This window comes from Capsicum annuum, chromosome 1, assembly GCF_002878395.1.
Source record: "Capsicum annuum cultivar UCD-10X-F1 chromosome 1, UCD10Xv1.1, whole genome shotgun sequence".
NCBI lineage: Eukaryota > Viridiplantae > Streptophyta > Magnoliopsida > Solanales > Solanaceae > Capsicum > Capsicum annuum.
In genome coordinates, this window is record NC_061111.1 from 92,642,272 (window position 1) to 92,660,868 (window position 18,597).

General features: G+C 34.8%; 1 pseudogene; it reads left to right on the forward strand.

Annotated features, from left to right (window-relative positions):
- Positions 1-18,333, forward strand: part of LOC107857700 — a 62,933-nt pseudogene extending 44,600 nt beyond the window's left edge.
- The last annotated feature ends 264 nt before the right edge of the window (positions 18,334-18,597 follow it).

An 18,597-nucleotide genomic window follows, 5' to 3' on the forward strand; every position in this document is an offset into this window, starting at 1 on the left:
CTTGATTCTTTTTAGGAAACTCACCCATAAAGCATCCTTACGTGCAAATTGTTGCATCTTTGAGGGCAATAGGGTCATTTCACTGGCCGATTTGGGGAAAGCATGTGCAAGAATTAAAAGAAAGTGTGTAGGCAAGGAAAAGTTCAAAAAAAAAAAAAAGAGTTTCACGGTTTTTAGAGTTCTTTATGGCTTTTGTTTTCCAAAAACCAAAATTTCAAAAAAGATTTTATTTACCTTTTGCACTCATTTCTCAAAAAAAAATATCAAAAAGATTTTTCCTTTGTTCTTTTAGAAAGCATTCATAGTTCGAAAAATTCAAAAAAAAATTAATAGGAGATTTATAAAAAAGAAAATTCAAAAAAAATGGTAGAAGTTTTGTACATTTCATATAATGAAGATATCAAAAAGATTTTCCTTCCATGGTTGTTGGTATCATTTTTATGTTAAGTGTCAAATGAAAAAACCCAAAAAGATTTTATTAATGTTGTTCATCATTTGTCTTTGGTCGTATCTCTCAAGTCAAGGTTTAGTTGGTTATTTATTCTTTAATTGTCCAATCTGAATGAACTATACACACCTGATTCTCTTCTTTTGGAAGTGAGATACGTAGGCAATCCTTCATGGGTTCGGTGATCTTATTTCAAAAATTCAAAAAGATTTTATTCACTCTTCATTTAGAGTAGATGTCATATCCATCTTTAAAAGAAAACTACAAAAAAAATTTCCTTTAATAGTTTCAAGTTCCATTTTTGTATGAAATTCAAAATCGAAAATCCAAAAAGATTTTCTTTGGTAATCATTGGTTTCATTTTGTATAGAGACTTTTAAAGCTGATAAGAAATTCAAAAAAGATTTTTGTCGATTCTTTTGACAATTTGTTATTTTCTTTTTCTCTTAAAGTTTCAAGAAAAATAAAAAGAAAGAGCATTTGATTAGCCATCTTTGGCTAAACTTCATGAACTACGCACACCTAATTCTCCTCTCTCGAGGGTGAGATACGTAGGATCCCTTCTTGGGTTCAGTGATATTTTCAAATAAAAATATAAAAAGATTTTGAGAAAGTGTTGAACTATAATGCATTTGCTATCTCTTGTTCAGTTAGTTTAAGGTGGTTGGTTTGTGGCATTTTAGTTGGTCCTCTATATTGCACCAAGTCGAAGAGATAGTTATGTACAACAAAGATATAGAGGTTGTTGTCACTAATCAGATAGGGAGTTCGGGAAATAAGAATTTAGAAGCTAATGAAGAGAATCGAAAATTAAGGCAGCAAATGATAGAAATGCATCGAGCTTGGGCTAATGGGTTGTTGCCTCCTCCATTTCCCACTGATAATCTAGAATATCTTTTTAGTTTTCCTCCCGTGTCACATGCATAATTTTCTATTTTTTTGACACGCCCAATATGCATCAGAGTATACTCTGGGGCAAAACTATCCAAACACTTCCAATATTTATTTTCTCACTCCTAAACACAAAAACTCCCACATGCTCGGCTCTACCTACTATTCATGTTTTTGCAGCACCACTCCTACCTGAATCTTCTACTTTTGATGTTCATCCATAGATTGTGCCTCACTACTCTACGAGAAAGCCTATATTGGGTATTTTTAGTGATCAACATTATGCTCCCGAGCCCACATTGAAGTCGACTGATCCTTATGGCTATACTCAACCTCTTAAATTTCCTCTTAACACTAAGAAGCCTATTGCGACAGAAGAACAGGAGGGCATGACACAAGAATTGAAGAGTTTAAAACAAGTCATGAGAAACTTCCAGGGGCTAGAGGGTCACAAAAGTGTCTTCTATAAAGATCTGTGCATGTTTTCAGGTGTTAATCTCCCTCTTGGTTTTAAAAGACCAAAATTTGAGAAATATGATAGGCATGGGGACTCGGTGGCATATTTGAGGCATTATTATAATCAACTAAGGAGCGTTGGAGGTAAAAAGTGATTACTCATGGCTTATTTTGGTGAGAGTCTTTCGAGTCTAGCCTCAGAGTAGTTTGTGGATCAGGACATCAATAAATGGAGTCGTTGGGATAATTTGGATAATAAATTTGTACAATAATTCCAATAAAATGTAGAGTTAATTTCTAATGAGAAATCCCTAACTAATATGAGGAAAAAAAGTACTGAAAGTTTCAGAAAATATTCGATTAGATGGCGTGAAGAATATGCTAGGATGAAACTACTAATGAAAGAAAGAAAGATAGTTGAGGTGTTTATTCAAACAGAGGATAAAACATATTAACATTTGTTACCTATACTAGGCAAGCTATTTTTTAAGGTCCTCAAAATGGGGGAGATGATAAAGGATGGAATTAAGACCGGTCGTGTTGTGAGTTTTGCAACATTGAAAGCAACTACTCAAGCAATTCAAAAGAGGTCAGGAAATGTTGGAGGGAAAAAAATGAGGAAACTGTAGCTTCTATTATAGTTGGACAATGGACACGTCCAAGAAGACCACGTCGTTGTTACCCTCAGTCTCAAGCCCAAGTTCATACCCAAGCTCTATATAATCACTCGCAGAACCCATTATATTCTATTTCACCACCTCTATATCCAGTATATAGAGCACAATCATATGTTCAACCTACTTATTAGCCACAATGGCACGCACCAACTCTTCAGAGTCATCCCCAAACTCCACAAACATACTAAATCCTTTTTAGGCTCGATTTGTTATCTAAGCAAAACAATTAAATAAAGCAACAGTTGAGGGATAGATTTACACCAATTGGAGAGTCATATTCTAGTTTATTCCAGAGATTGGTACAGTGGGGCATGATCACTTCTCTCATTGGGTACACTTTTGACTGGCATTCAAGAAATTTTGATCCTAATGTACGATGTGCATATCATTTTGATGTTCAGGGTCACATTATTGAAGATTATCGTGCTTTAAAAATAGAAATAGAAAAGATGATTCAAGATAATGCAATTATAGTGCAGAACATTGACAGTGGTGAAAGCTCTAGTCATGCTGATGCGCAAACCAGTGGCTAAGATGTCAAGCTCAGCAATTGAGAAGTCATTCCTCTCCTTACTAGAAAAGGTTTTGGTAGCTTCTTTTGCTTTTTTTTTTCTGTTATCTGAATTATTTTAGGGTTATAGTTTGGGATCTATCTTGTTTTTCCCTTTGTCGTTTATGTTCAAACCATTCTATCTTTTATTTTAACTAAATCGAGTGTCCCTTTTCCCTTTGTGTTTTAAATATGTGTTCTTTGTTATTTTATCTACATGGTGCATTTTATGTTGGTTTTAGTGATATGAAATGCCGGCAGAATTTTTAGTTAGATCTTAAAATCCAGTTAAGAAAGAACTTTGAATCAGAATATTTCATTGAGAAAAAAAGCATCAGATAAAATAGGTAGAGTATGATATATTTGGTGATCAAGTTGAAGCCTTCTTTAAAAATTAAGGTAATTATTTTGAGAATCATAAGAATAAATTGATAGTCAATTGAAAGGCATATCTCAATTAGGTCAAGTAGTGGATGTGTGATCCCTATATCAAGAGAAACAAGAAGATAATCAGCTCCACAAAAACAAGATTCATTTGATGTGAGAGATGTATAAAAAAGGTGGAGTTGTATGCTGGACAAAGTGAAGAAGAAGTACTAACACAAAGGCTTAGTTAAAGTTAGTACTGTAAAAAAATGTCATAAATGATCTTCATCTCAAACTTTCATATTGCATGTTATGTACTTGCATTTTTAAAGATTGATATGACGAAGGTATTTTATTCTGCTATCCAAACATTGTGTCATCTTTTGTTTACCCTATTTGAGCTTTAGTCCTATTTTATTTCATACCCTTCCTTTGGAATCAAGATAGAATCAGCAAAGTTCAAAAGAAAAAGTGTCGAACAAAATAGATTTTGAAAAAGTTCAAGAAAATAAGACAAAAATATGTCTAAAAAGAAAGAAAAGAGATGAGTGTCAAGAAAAATAGAGTCAGAAAAAGTTTCAAAGAGAAAAGAGTACATAAGAAAAAAAAAGGAAAGAAATCAGAGTCAAGAAAAAGAGTGAGTTGTCGGGACTACATGTGACCTAATTCTCCCCTCTTGGGGGTGAGATACGTAGGCAGCCCTACTTTGGACTCGGTCCAACCAAATAAATAATTTAGAATTACTCACTCAAAAGAAACTACGACATGAGTTAATCTTTAATTTTTTAGTCGATTCTAAAAGTTGTAAGTTCCACCCCGTTTCAAGTGTCGTTTGGGCCTCATGTCATTCTTTATTTCCAATCTTATCCAAAAGCCAAGTTATAATCAAAGAAAGGCCTTTAGATCAATCTTTGAGAATTATAAGGCTTAGCATGTAATGCCTATGATAATGCATTTTTGGAACTACTTGTCTTCCTTAGCTTAAGAAATCAGGAGAGAAATAAAAATAAGAGAGTTTTATTGGTGAAAACCCTCACGGGCATTATAAGACGATGGTAAGTTGAGAGATATAACATAAGAGAGTCTTATCAGTAAAAACCCTCATGAGCATCGTAAGAAAATGGTGAGTTGAGAGAAATGAAAATAAGAGAGTCTCATTGGAGAAAACCCTCACGGACATCATAGGTAAATGGCGAGCTGAGAGAAAGAAAATGAGAGAGGCCTGTTAGAAAAAACCCTTAAAGGTATCACTAGCCAAATGAAGTCTCTGAATGTGATTGGCCTAAGGAAGCAACTCAATTTTAGGGCCATCAACTCAAAAACATTTGGTGAAAGTTAGGATGGAAAGATCAGGTAGTGTAATCCAAGATGCATGTCATAATCATTAGAGTTGACTGCCACTTTCATATAAAAAATTTTCCCCTGTTTCAATGGGGACATTCATTGTCTGTTCTTTCTTCTTTATATTTTTATTTTTATTTTCTTGAGTCAGTATTTCAAATGGAAAGTTATTTTTCTTATGTCTTTGAGTCAAAGCAAGTGAGAAAAGATTTCAAAACTGGTTACCAACTTCTTTAATTTCATAAAGCAAGACAAAATGGCCAGCACATGAAAGAGACATGACTGTGAGCCAAATAAGTCATGCAGAAATTTTGTCAACAGATAAGTCTGGGAACTCATGGAAATACCAAGGTTCAAGGGTTTTATCTAAGGAGCATGGAAAAGTAGAGATACTGTGTTTGTTTTAGAGTCGCTCTTAATAATCTATGTTTGGGTTAATGATGTAGCATGTCAATGACATATGCTAATAGTTGGAAACAAGATTAAACGTGACGAGGGCAAGAGTGATTGTCGTGAAAGCTAAAGCCACAAACCAGCCACCATGTTCTTAAACTCATAAGTTTTCTTTGTATAAAATAGGAACACTCAAGTCAAGGATTTCAAAGCTTAAATATCAAAGGTCATAATTCCTCACTTCTACAAATGCAAGAGGCAATGTTGCTACACAAGTTTGGTAATCAAAACTATTGTAAAACTCATAATCCAGTATCCCTAGGAAACACACTTCCTTGTCTGGATAATTCAGGTTTATTTATTAGATGATGCACTTCTTAAGTTGAACCTTCACTCCTAGAAGTCACGCTTTCTAATTGAGTCTTTCTATTTAATCTTTAGGAGACGCATTTCCTTGTTTGGCTAATCTAAGCGGCATTTATAAGGAGACACATTTCCTTAGGTAATTCAAATGGTATTTGTAAGGAGATACATTTTCTTATATGGATAATTTAAGTGGTATTTGTAAGGAGACACGTTTACTTGTTTGGTTAATTCAAGCGGCATATGTAAGGAGATACATTTTCTTGTTCAGGTAATTCAAATGACATTTGTAAAGAGACGTATTTCCTTGGGTAATTAAAGTGGCATTTGTAAGGAGACGCATTTTCTTTTCTAGGTAATTTAAGTGGCATTTATAAGGAGACACATTTCCTTATTTGGATAATTCAAATGGAATTTATAAGGAGAGGTATTTTCTTTTTAGGTAATTTAAGTGGCATTTGTAAGGAGACGTATCTCTTTGTCTGGGTAATTTAAGTGATGTTTGTAAGGAGACCCATTTCCCTGTTTGAGTAATTTAAGTGACATTTGTAAGGAGATGCATTTCCTTGTTTGGGTAATTTAAGTGGCATTTCTAAGGAGACACATTTTCTTGTCTGGGTAATTTAAGTGGAATTTGTAAGGAGACGTATTTCCCTGTTTGAATAATTCAAGAGACATTTATAAGGAGACGTATTTCCTTGTTTAGGTAATTTAAGTGCCATTTGTAAGTAGACGCATTTCCTTATCTAGATAATTTAAGTGGCATTTGTAAGGAGACGTATTTTCTTATCTGGGTAATTCAAGTGGCATTTGTAAGAAAACGCACTTCCTTGATTGGGTAATTCAAATTTTACTTAGGTGATGCACTTCCTAACTTAAGTCTTGACTCCTAGAAAATTCACTTTCTAGTCGAGTCATTTCACCTGATCCTTAGGAGACACACTTTCTTGGTGGGTAGTCAAGTTTCTCTTGTTAGGTGGTTCACTTCCTAACTTAAGCCTTTACACCTAGAAAATATACTTTCTAGTTGAGTAGTTAACCCTTAAGAGATGCACTTTCTTGTCAGGGTGATTCAAGTTTCGCTTGTTAGGTGGTTCACTTCCTAACTTAAGCCTTTACTCCAAAAAAATGTACTTTCTAGTTGAGTAGTTAATCCTTAGAAGATGCACTTTCTTGTTAGGGTAATTCAAGTTTCACTTGTTAGGTGGTTCACTTCCTAATTTAAGCCTTTACTCCGAGAAAATACATTTTCTAGTCGAGTCATTCCACTTAACCCTTAGGAGACACTTTCTTGTCAGGGTAGTTCAAGTTTGGCTTTCTAGGTGACATACTTCCTAACTTAAACCTTTACTCCTGAAAAATGCACTTTCTGGTCGAGTCCTTCAATACAACCCCTAAGAGATGCACCTCCTTATCTGAGTAATTCAGGTTTCATTTATTAGGTGATGCACTTCCTAAATTGAAACTTCACTCCTAGAGGCCGCATTTTCTAGTCGAGCCATTTCACTTAACCCTTAGAAAACACACCTACTTGTCAGTTTTCATTTGTCAGGTGTCACACTTCCTAACTTAAACCTTTATCTCTAGAAGATGCACTTTCTAGTCAAAATTCCTCACTTTAATTCTTAGGAGACACACTTTCTAGTCTTGGTCATTTAATTTTACTCTCAAGAGATACATTTCTTGGTCAGAGTCTTGATTCATCATTACAAAGTGCAAGTAATTGTGATTGGATTTGACATTCACAAAAGTTATCTAATGATAAATTGGGGCAAAAATTGAATTCATATTATTAGAAGCATCATTTTAGGACCCTTTTGAAAAATAAAACTTTATTTTTGAAAAGCGAGATCTCTATCATAACCTTTGTTTGGGATAATTTTCTTTCTAGGTTTGATGTGATTTCATAAGCCCACCTAAAGAACAAGGCAAATAAATAAAAAGTCAAGCAACAAGGTAAGGAAATTTAAAGTCAAGCAACAAGGTGAAGACATTGAAAGTCAACAGTTTGAAGAAATATCAAGTCAGGAGCCCGTCTGGAGAACTAGTTGAAGAAATTAAAAATAAAGCAACAAGGTGATAAAATTGAAAGTTGGGAGCTCGCCTAGAGAATAGAGTAAGGAAATTGCAGGTCAGGAGCCCGCCTGGAGAATAGGGTGATGAAATAGCAAGTCAAGAGCCAAGGAAAGTTGCATAGATAGGGGTTTTGTAATTTCATTTATGTTTTTAACTTGTAATTTTTATTTTTTGATGTAATGATAGAGAAGTGGACCGAAACCTCAACAGGGCCCTACTCGACTCTCTAACTCGGTATAGTCTCTCCTTTTCAATCCTTGAACAACATGTGATTTGACTCCCACATAACTTGAGATAGGTAGGATGCCAAAATCAAGACTCGGTCATACTCCTTCTTTCTGATCCTTTCTTTTGAAAACTTCTGTATTGTTGTCTACTGTTTTGTCTGAAAACACTTTATGTTTATATCCAAAGAAAGGCATGATGTAAACACTAATTTTGTCCCTCTGAAATGTCAATTTTACCTATTTTATTCTCATTATCGTGCATTTCACACTACATAATAATTGTTCCACAAGAAAAAACAAATTTATAACAGAAGCATAACAACTTTGGACACCTGACCTTATCTTAACCATCCCAACCCCATACCCTTACCTCACCTCCCTCCCACATACCCCTACCCTAAACTCATATTTTTCTCCGCACACACTTTAACAAACTCACAGCTCATAAACATTTTCCACACACATCCTCACTTGATATAAACATACATACTCACATACGCATAGGGGCATTTTTTCTCATGGGTTTTCCATCGAACACATAGCTATATATATGCACACACTTTTCTATTTTTCTTCTTATTCACAGAATATAATAGACACACAGAGACTCACTATATACTCACACACAATGATATATATACGACGAACATAAACAGTGAGGAGGAGGCTCCATTAGATACTCACATCCAAATTAGGGAATTCACACAAAACATACTAATATACACACATAAATAAACCCATACACAAAAAATTGAAAGAAGAGAAGAAGAAAAATAGCGAGAGAGAGGATAAATAGAAAGAAAGTAGAGAAAACAAAGAGAGGTATATGAAAAATGAGAGAGCATCAGGGTCAAGTTTGTTTCCTGGTGACTTTTGGCCGGAACCAGTGACCCCCGTTGACCAAAAAATAAATCAGTGACCAAAACTCCATCGAAAGGTGGGGCTCCAGCTATTATTCCTCGAAAACCAACCCATAATTTCGCAGAAGTTAAAATTCTATCCAGGAATTTGTGTATGGATTAGATTCGGATTTTATTCGAAGTTATTGTGATGTCGAGGTCGAGATTTTGGTTAGCTCGAGGTTTCGGATCGACAAAGCTCCACTATTTAATTGAAAAATGAATCAACAATTTAAGTTTAGATTCTTTAACTCTTGCTCTTTATTTTTTATCGTAATTTATGGGATTGATGTTGTGATTATGGGTTGATTATTATGTTTGGTTGCTTTTTTTGTGAATGTTTGGCGATTGAATAGTCTATCATGGTGTAACTTTGATGTTAATATGGGTGAATAATTATTTTCACGTGAAAATTTATAGAATAAAAAGAAATTCGGGAAGGGGTGAATTTGGATAAAGTGAATTAGATTTAATTTTGGTTCATTGATGGTGTTGAATGTGATAAAATCATGATAAATAAAAATGAGTAGGCAAAGAATAGGTCGGGTAGGTAAAACATAGGGTTTGTGGTTGTTGAACGTTTGAATGTGTTGAATGGCCTTTATTTCATCGCATCTAAACTCTTTGTACTCATTTGGCGGAAAAATGCCCCAAGGCGCGGGCATAAATAGACATCTCTGGAATTGAGGGCGGTTCCCTCCATGGAATCTGGACTGATCGAATCCCTACTGCTCTGATCTAGCTCTTTTATTCCCTCTTACTCTCTCCCTCTCTCCCTCTCTTTCACATTATCAGCTTCAATCTATTGGGTATGTATCATCAACCGAGAAAGGTTCATCTCCCTGTTAAGCATAGCAGATCTACACTCTTTCACAACGTAACTCAACACGCCAGCCGCAAAGTTACTCATGGTGGTCCTAGAGTCAGCCATCATACTAGGAGCATATTTGGATAACTGATTGAATCTAAGACAATACTCCTTAACAGTCATAGAGCCTTGTCTCAAATTCATGAATTCCTTTATCTTTGCTTCCCTCATCTCAAGAGGAAAGAATCTGTCTAAGAACGTATCCTGGGATAACTGCCAAGTCATGGGAGTGGCATCCTCCCCTCTACTCTTCCTCCATATCTCCACCCAATCATATGTAACATCTTTCATTCGATAGACAGCCAATTCAACACTCTCCTCCTTAGTCACGTACATAATCTGGGTGATATTTCTCACTTCATCCAAGTACATTTGTGGGTTTTCACCTACCTTCGACCCACAGAACTCAGGTGGATTCATCCGCATAAAGTCACGAACTCGAGCTACAGCAAAATTATTCTCTTACGGAAGCGAAACAGTAGCCTGGGCGTTAGCTTGAGCATAGGCGGCAACTGCCTGGGATAGTGCCTGAAAAGCTGCTTGGAATTCTGCATGAGACACATGCTCGTTCAAGGGATCAACGGGTTGAGGTTGCTCGTTGTTTCTACGAGCTCAACGAGGAGGCATTTTCTGTTATAAGAGAGCACGAGTTAATCACAGATAAAGAGACAGTTGTAGGCACGATAAACTTTAGAAAGAAAGAAATGACTTTTCCTAAAATGTCCCATAGCCTCTTGCTCATAGATGCGGCACGCTACACCGATGATCAAGACTCTACGTAACGTGGCTTGTCAGACTCCCTAGGACCTAGGATTCCTTAAACCTTAGGCTCTGATACCAAGCTTTGTAACACCCCAAAATTTCCATCCCGAGATGTCACACGGTGCTTAGGGATACACGTAGCCCCAAGCTAACCCTCGGAGCCAGACACTACCTCAAAGAACTCAATCCAACAATAGTCATGCATAATAAAGAGATATATCACATCGGGTTCAAGAGAGATACTGGAGAATACTAAACTGTACAACCAAATTATATATTGAATGTCTGTACATACCATCCCTCTAGTCTGACAAAGCCTCTATACATCAAAATCAAGGGGCCTTTGGGACAAACCCCCAACTGAATCAACAGTACTGAAAGCCATAACAACAAAACGATATAACAAAAATATAGACACATTCCTCGAACCATGAGGACTCACCAGTGAGGAAACATAGTGAGGCACCCGAATATTGCTAACGCGGCTGCGGCTGAGTACCTAAACCTACATTACGAGAAAATGTAGCCCATAGGCAAATATGTAGGTCAGCACTTTGGAATATACTGAGTATATGGGGGTGTATGCAACAATATAAATATCATCATCAATTTCATGAATATGCATTTGTACAATGATGGCTCACTTGGCTTGAGTTAGATTGAAACATAATTTTCATGATCTCATAGTAAATAAATCATATGATAAAAATCTTATAAATCATCATAAACAACTCAACTCTTCAACTCAAGATACGGAGTGACTCGGTAATTCAAGAAACTCAACTCTTAGGGACATGGGAGGTTCTTATAACCGACATAAACCATGTGAGCTAAATGGAATCCAACGTTTTGCCCTCCTAAGGAGAGAACCCCACATTGGCGGGAGAGTCGTACTCTTTCCAGGGAGTACAACCTCAATTTAGTGATCACAATCTCATACTCGGCCTCTGGCCCACAAATATCAATACCAATCCTATGGTGGCACGTAGTTTCGGGGGAAATACCATATTTCCCGCTCGATGCTAAATACTACTCCCAGACATAAGCTCAGAAAGCATTAGGAAATCCACCACAAATATCACAAGGTTCTATCATGAAGATCAAATCAAATCTCTCTCTCATTTATCAAATCATAATCAATTTGTGGATTCGTAACTAGACTCGACTCAACTCAAATCAATTTTTCTCAATATCAAAATGTATCATTTCATTAAATCATGACAACATCAATAACTTTGAGGAAATATCAAGACTCACTGTAACAACTCAATATCATGAATCAATATACTCCATAATCCAATTTGTCATAAGGAAGCTTAAAGCTTGATACATATCTTGAAAGCACTTGAAATATCAACTCATGGTAGAAATATGAAATTCATAATATTAAATATCAAGTCATAACTTGGGAATAGTAAAATAATTATGTATAATAAAGCTTGAACAATTTATATTCTCATAGTCTCATGATAAAATAATTTGGGTATAAACCCACTTGCAAAATCATATAAATCCATAATAGAAATAAAACCTTTGGGCACAAGAACGATAGGACTGCTCTTGTTCAAAACCCCACATACCTTAATCTTTGAAATTGGATGAATTCTAGTGCTTAAGACTCTATCCGCACTTGTAATAAATGATTCTCGACGCCCACACTATGAGGAACTTGGTTCTTGAAGATTTATGGATGATTTTTGGAAGATTAATGTTCTTGAATGAAACTCTAGAAATATTTTCTTAAGAGAATTGGAAGAGAAAATGAAGAAATTAGGGTTTGGATAGGGATTCTCATATATATAGGGGCCTCCAAAAGATGGGAAAAAGAACAAAATACCCTTGCATAAAAACGTCCTTTAATTGCTGAAAAAAATAGTTGACGACATTTGTGACAAATCGTCACGAAATATCATCACAAAAGGGTGGAATTTATGACTTTCTACTTAAGGTGACGACATTTTGTGACAAGCCGTCAGACTTGTGACAAGTCGTCACAAAATGTCACCACACAGTTTTCAGGCTGACACGCTAGAGTAAAATAGGCATAATTTTTTTCTCCGATACCGGATTTGGGTGAAATTGGTACCGTTGGAAAGCTAATTCAATTCACTATCTGTTGGTGGGTCATGAGCTCAAAATTTCTTAGTGTAACAAGATATATGTTCGTTTGAAGTTGACTATGCCAAAATCCTTCTCAAGAATTCAATCGGTAAGGGATGTTTTGATTCACCTAATCGCTAGGACATCTTTGAGGCCTTAATACACGTCACCCTTGACCAGAAAACAACCAAAGCAATATAATTTATTTCTCATGAGCTTGAGTCATGGTGGTACTTTTGGTTAGAGTCCTCGGGGTATTACAATCCGATCCTAGCTGCTTTGGTATTGAGGTCTTGTTGATTGATTGATTAAGTTTTGTCGTGATTTATACACGTTAAGTTAATTTGTTTGTATTTGGTTTTTAGGTCAACAAAGCGGTTTGGCCCATACAAAGAGAGGTTTGAACACTTGGCATTCCTAAACCTGGCACAAAATGTAGTATGCCTGATATGGTCATTAATGAGTAAGTTTAAAACATTATAGTATTTGATGTTCCCATGTTTCTTGGTGATTGTATATATGCTTGAATCAGCACTGGTTAGATGATCAGGTAAGAATTCAGTGTGCTTTTTGTGCAGTGATAAAGATTTGGTCCAACGGAAACAGTGGTGGTGCTCCCTGGTGGAGTTACTGGAGTGCTGACATTACAAATACTATTGGACCAACAATGGGTATTGAAGCACTGAAGTATATTAGTTATCCTGCCCAGGCATGTCCAATTTCCATGGATTTTTTTCTTCTTGTGAAATATAAACCATAGTTCTATAATTTTCTTAAATAACATTTAGGACTACAAGAAATGCTTTACTGGCTGTGATCAATATCCTAGTCATGGGAGTCTATGTCTTTGGTTCAAATGTTTGTGTTGTCACTTCAAATACTGATGAGGTTAATTGCCTATGCAGGTTCTGGCAAAATCATCAAAAATGATTCCTGGTATTGTACCATCAACAAGATTCTTTTTAAAGTTGTAACAAATGTCTTTCCTTTTTCCCACCCTTTTAGTGTTTCTGTTTCAATTTTGTTGTCAAGCTATCGATTAAAAACAAGTTTGTTGGCTAATTAGGAGATATGGAAAACTATAGGAAAAAAGTGATCAATGGAAAGCTATAGGGGACAATATTTTTGTTGTATTGATAACAAAAGGATAGACATGTGAGAGTTCAGAGATGCTTGATTTGGCTTTCAAAGAGAATATGGTATTTTCATGCCTATGAGCAAATGTATTCTTTTCTCTTTTGGGAATAAGAGACAAACAAAGGAATATATATGCATTAGCAAACATTTTTGTCGACATGAGTAGGACTATTTAGTGGTTGCTATGGAGGCTTATCTATAAGGATACAACGTGCTTATAAAAATGAGTAGAAGAACTGGAAATGTTATTTATTTTGTTATGCTTCTGGAAACGAGAATTTCTTGCTTCCTTTACTGATAGATGTTTTTCTAGTGGAAATGTTGTAGTTGATATTTATGTTGTGTGTTAACAACAACAACAACCCAGTATATTCCCACACAGTGAGGTCTGGGGAGGGTGAAATGTACGTAGTCCATACCGCTACCTCTGAAAAAGTAGAGAGGCTGTTTCCGATTATATTGTGTATTACTCATACGAAATATTTATATTCATAAAAGCTTTCTTTTAACTGACATTCACAGTTGCAATGCTTTTTTGCAGTGCTGCTCATGGTCACAATAGTTTATGGCATGAGATATACAGGTCCCGAGAATGTGTGCACACTGCTTGTTGCCGGTGGAGTATCAATATTTGCACTTTTAAAGGTAACATTTTATTTAAAACGGCTGTATTAATTAAAATAAGTTTTAAATAGAAGATGAGAAAGGTGCCCGTTTTCTTCCGTCTGTCCCAGTAGTTTGCAGATTTGATTCTTGTGATTATGTGAGCAAACAGAGCATGTGTTTTAGCACCACTGCTTACCTTTTCTGTTATACTTGTTTTGTCCTCAGACTAGCTCAAAAACTATGAGTAAGTTGGCGCACCCCAATGCTCCAGTTGGATATGGGCTGTGTTTCCTGAACCTCACCTTTGATGGTTTCACCAATGCTACTCAAGATTCTATTAAAGCAAGGTATTTTCTTCATATGTGGTCTTATTAATGTCTATCTTTTGGTTGGATTGTGTGGCTCCTCTACCTAGCTTGTTGCCTTATCACATTGAACTGTTCAAATCGCAGTTTCTCACTTCATGATTATTTTACCAGTGATTGGTGTAGCACTATGACATGCATGTATTCTAGGTCAACCACAATTCATCGAATATTCCTCTGCCTCAAGTTGTCTACTCTCCCTGAGAAGCATGCAAATTAAGAAAATGAGCTTTGTTCTCTTTACTCCAAAGTAACTTCAGAATTTTCTCAACTACGCAATTTATACACCTCTCAAGCTGGGTTTTTTTGGGATTAACATATATATGAGACCAAGAAACCAAAGCACAGGCCAATTTTTTTTTTTTTTTTGGGACCCCCAGGGCCAATTTGGGACTTGCTAGCAGTTATTTACCAAATATTAATGCTGGTGTGATCTTAATAACAATTTTAATGTTTGACGATGAATATTATTCTCACTAGCTTCTCTTCTCCCGTGCTTAAATCATAACAGTTCTCTCTTGTGAGTATTCTATACTTGGTGACTCTTTTTGACAAGGAAACAAAACATTGGAACGGTCTGAACCTAAATAGAGAAACGACAAGCAACCAGCTATGTAAAACATGAGAAATTGCTTGTTGGAGGCTTTTCATGGTGCTAACTGCTCTTCGTTCTCTCTCCACCTACTACAGGACTTTTAGGGTTTCCATGGTTCTCATCACCTGCCTATTGGTCTTTTATGGTTTAGGTAGGGGTGTAGTATTAAAGGGTTTGTTTTGGTGACAAGAGGTTTAGGGTAGGTGGTGTACAAGATGATCCTTACCGATCTGTTAAATAACATGTAGATCTGTGTTAGGATGATTAGAAATGTGTCAGTAGAAATTAGCGCAAGAGGTTATGGAATCCATGAACAATCAATCAAGGGAGGTATAAAGTTTATAAATCATTTATGATGTAATGGGAAGCAAGGGAAGAATTCATGAGCCTTGGACTTTTTAGGTCACTGCACTCCATGAGCACAACCATTTTTTTGTTTTGTATACTTTTGACGTTTTATTTATTCTCCTTCAAATTCATATTATTAGTTCAATTTATTTAAGATTTTTGGGTTACACCATAAGCTAAATTTCTGATTGTGAATTGACACATAAGGTAGCTCAATGTCAAAAGAGACACGTCTAGGTTAATTATGAAAACTCCTATAGAATTTTTAGGAGTTTGATGTATCCTCCTTCAGGTCTGGTATCCTTTTTTGGGCAGGGTAAGTTCTTCAAAACTTGAAAGAACACATTTGCATGGCTTAGGCAAAAAAAAAAGATGTAGACCACTTAACCACCTCATTCATGCTAGTTAATAAATACATTATATGTTCATGCGGGTATCTCAGGGGATTTCACTTCTGGAAGTGTTGGGTTGTCTGATGAAACTTGATCAAGAGTAGAAGAATTTGTTTGGTGAACAGATTTATCTGGTACCTACTGCTGGTGGGAGGTGGGGGTATCCAATGGAATCAGTTGAAGTGCGAAAAAGTTTGGAGCGGACATCATGACTTTTTTTTTAAAAAAGAAGAAATTGCATGAGTGATGCTATCTTACGAGGGATTTAACCAAAATATTGTGCTAGTCAAAAGAAACACATTGTTAAATGCATATGGACATACATTTTCCCCCTTGAATTTGCTAAAGATGTGCCAAATGTGATTGATTAGATTAGTTTAATCGAAAGTGCCTTCCACATGTAATGTTTGATTATTTAAAATTAAATAATCTTATTTATTACAGAGATTTTTAATGATGTGCGTAAAGTTCAAATTACTTTTCAACCTCTTTTCTTGCTGCTAGACAAACAGATCAATTTGAACCATATTTGTAGTACGATTATTTTTTATTTTTTTCTATATTCAAAATATTTCCTTGTGTTTAAACTATACTAAATCATTGATTATATTTTTATTAAGTACTTGAAACTTTTAAAATTTTGGTATTTCTTAATTTTTCTTATTGTAACGCTTTTATATTTATTTCTAGATTTTTTAATGTTTTTTAAATTCAAATTTAGCTGATTTAGAATTAATAAACTAATGAAAAAAGTATTTAGTTATCATTAATTTGGATGATTTCTAATAAGGAAAGGTTTTATCATAAATATATTTAATTAATTTTCAATTTTTAAATATAAACATTAGAAAAATAGTGAAAAAACGAGTTTGTCTAAAACAAAAACTTTTAATGAAGGACAAAAAGTTCAAACGACATTTCTGAGGCCCTTCAAACTTTTAATATTACTAGTTTAAGCAAAGCGCATGTACCTCATTTTATTGAGTTCAAACGTTACGCTAAATAAGATATTTGTTTAAATAATAAAGATGAATACAATAATTAAATTCAACATCTTTTGAAGAATTTATTTAATTAAACCTAACCTTTATCAGAAAAAATTCTCAAAGCCAATCGACATTCATCTACCACCTGTGAACTGCAACAAAACAATTCGATGATAGAGATATCAAAACAATATAATTGAATTTAACCTTTACACAATTTTTTTTCAAAGTCATGCGATACTCATTTACCACCTGTAAAACTATAACAAAATAATACAACTAAAGAGATATAAAAATAATACAACTAAACTTTACCTTTACACAAAAAAAATTCTCAAAATAGAGATATAAAAACAATACAATTAAACCTAATCTTTACCTAAAAGAATTCCTCAAAATCGACCGACATTCATCTACTACTTATAAATTTATCTACGAACTGTAAACTACAATAAAATAATACAATAGTGATCACAAAAGCTTCAGTTTTGATGAAAATAATTCTTATCTGAGTGAAAATTTTGACACTAAAGAATGACTTGAATGAAAAAAAAAAGATTTATATATACACACGTTGAATTCTATTTTGTTGACAAAAATAGTGAAGAAGTTAATGGTTAGAAAATTAAGCATTCATCAGACATGCAACCGAGTCAAGTTAGATGAACATTAATCATATTTTCACAATAAGTAAACTAGTTTCTTATCTTGTTTAACGTGGATCTCAATATTTATAAAAGTATTTCCTTAATAGAGTCTTTAGGAATATTTTTCTATCCTTTAGGAGTATTTTTCTAATTGATCAGTACAAAGAAAAATTAATTAATTCTTTTTCCATATATTTTAGGAATCTCATATATTTTAGGATTCTAGTGAATATAATAATAATAATTAAATAAGTAATAAATTGAAGAAAATAGTAAAAAGATGGTTTTATCTAAAGAAAAGTATTTTAATGGAGGATAAAAACTTCAAATCACTTTTTAGTGTTCACTTTTAATATATTATATATATATAGAGAGAGATCGATAAATAGATAGAAAATACTTGTAGTTAGTAACAAAATTCTTTTATTTTGTCAGGTACCCTACGACTTCTGCTTGGAATATTATGTTAGGAATGAATTTGTGGGGTACTATTTACAATACGATCTTCATGTTTGGCTGGCCAAATGCCAGTGGGTTGAGGCAGTTCAATTCTGTAAGCAGCATCCTGAGGCAGCGTGGGACATTCTTATGTATTGTCTATGCGGTGCTGTTGGCCAGAGCTTCATTTTTCTAACCATTAGCCAATTTGGTTCTCTGACTAACACAACCATCACCACTATGCGCAAGTTTGTTAGCATTGTCGTGTCATTTGTGTTAAGTGGCAACCCATTGTCCACAAAGCAATGGACAAGCGTCATCATGGTCTTCTCAGGATTGTCCTACCAGATTTACTTGAAGTGGAAGAAGTTGCAGAGGATGCCAAAGAAGAAGTCCACTTAAGATATTATTGATTTAGCGAGTTCAGTAGCTTAACCTTTTTCTAAGCTCTTATGATTCCAGTGTACCGGATGTGACCACACTTCCGTTATAGGCCATGTATTCAGAAGAATTACTCAAATATATAAAAACAAGGTTTAGAAAATTTTGGTGAACCATTATACTTCGATATTATTGTTTCTTAGGATTCGTATTACCTTTTGAGAAGAAATTATGATATGAAATCATTTGAGATTAAGTTGAAGTTTTGTTTGGACATGTAATTTG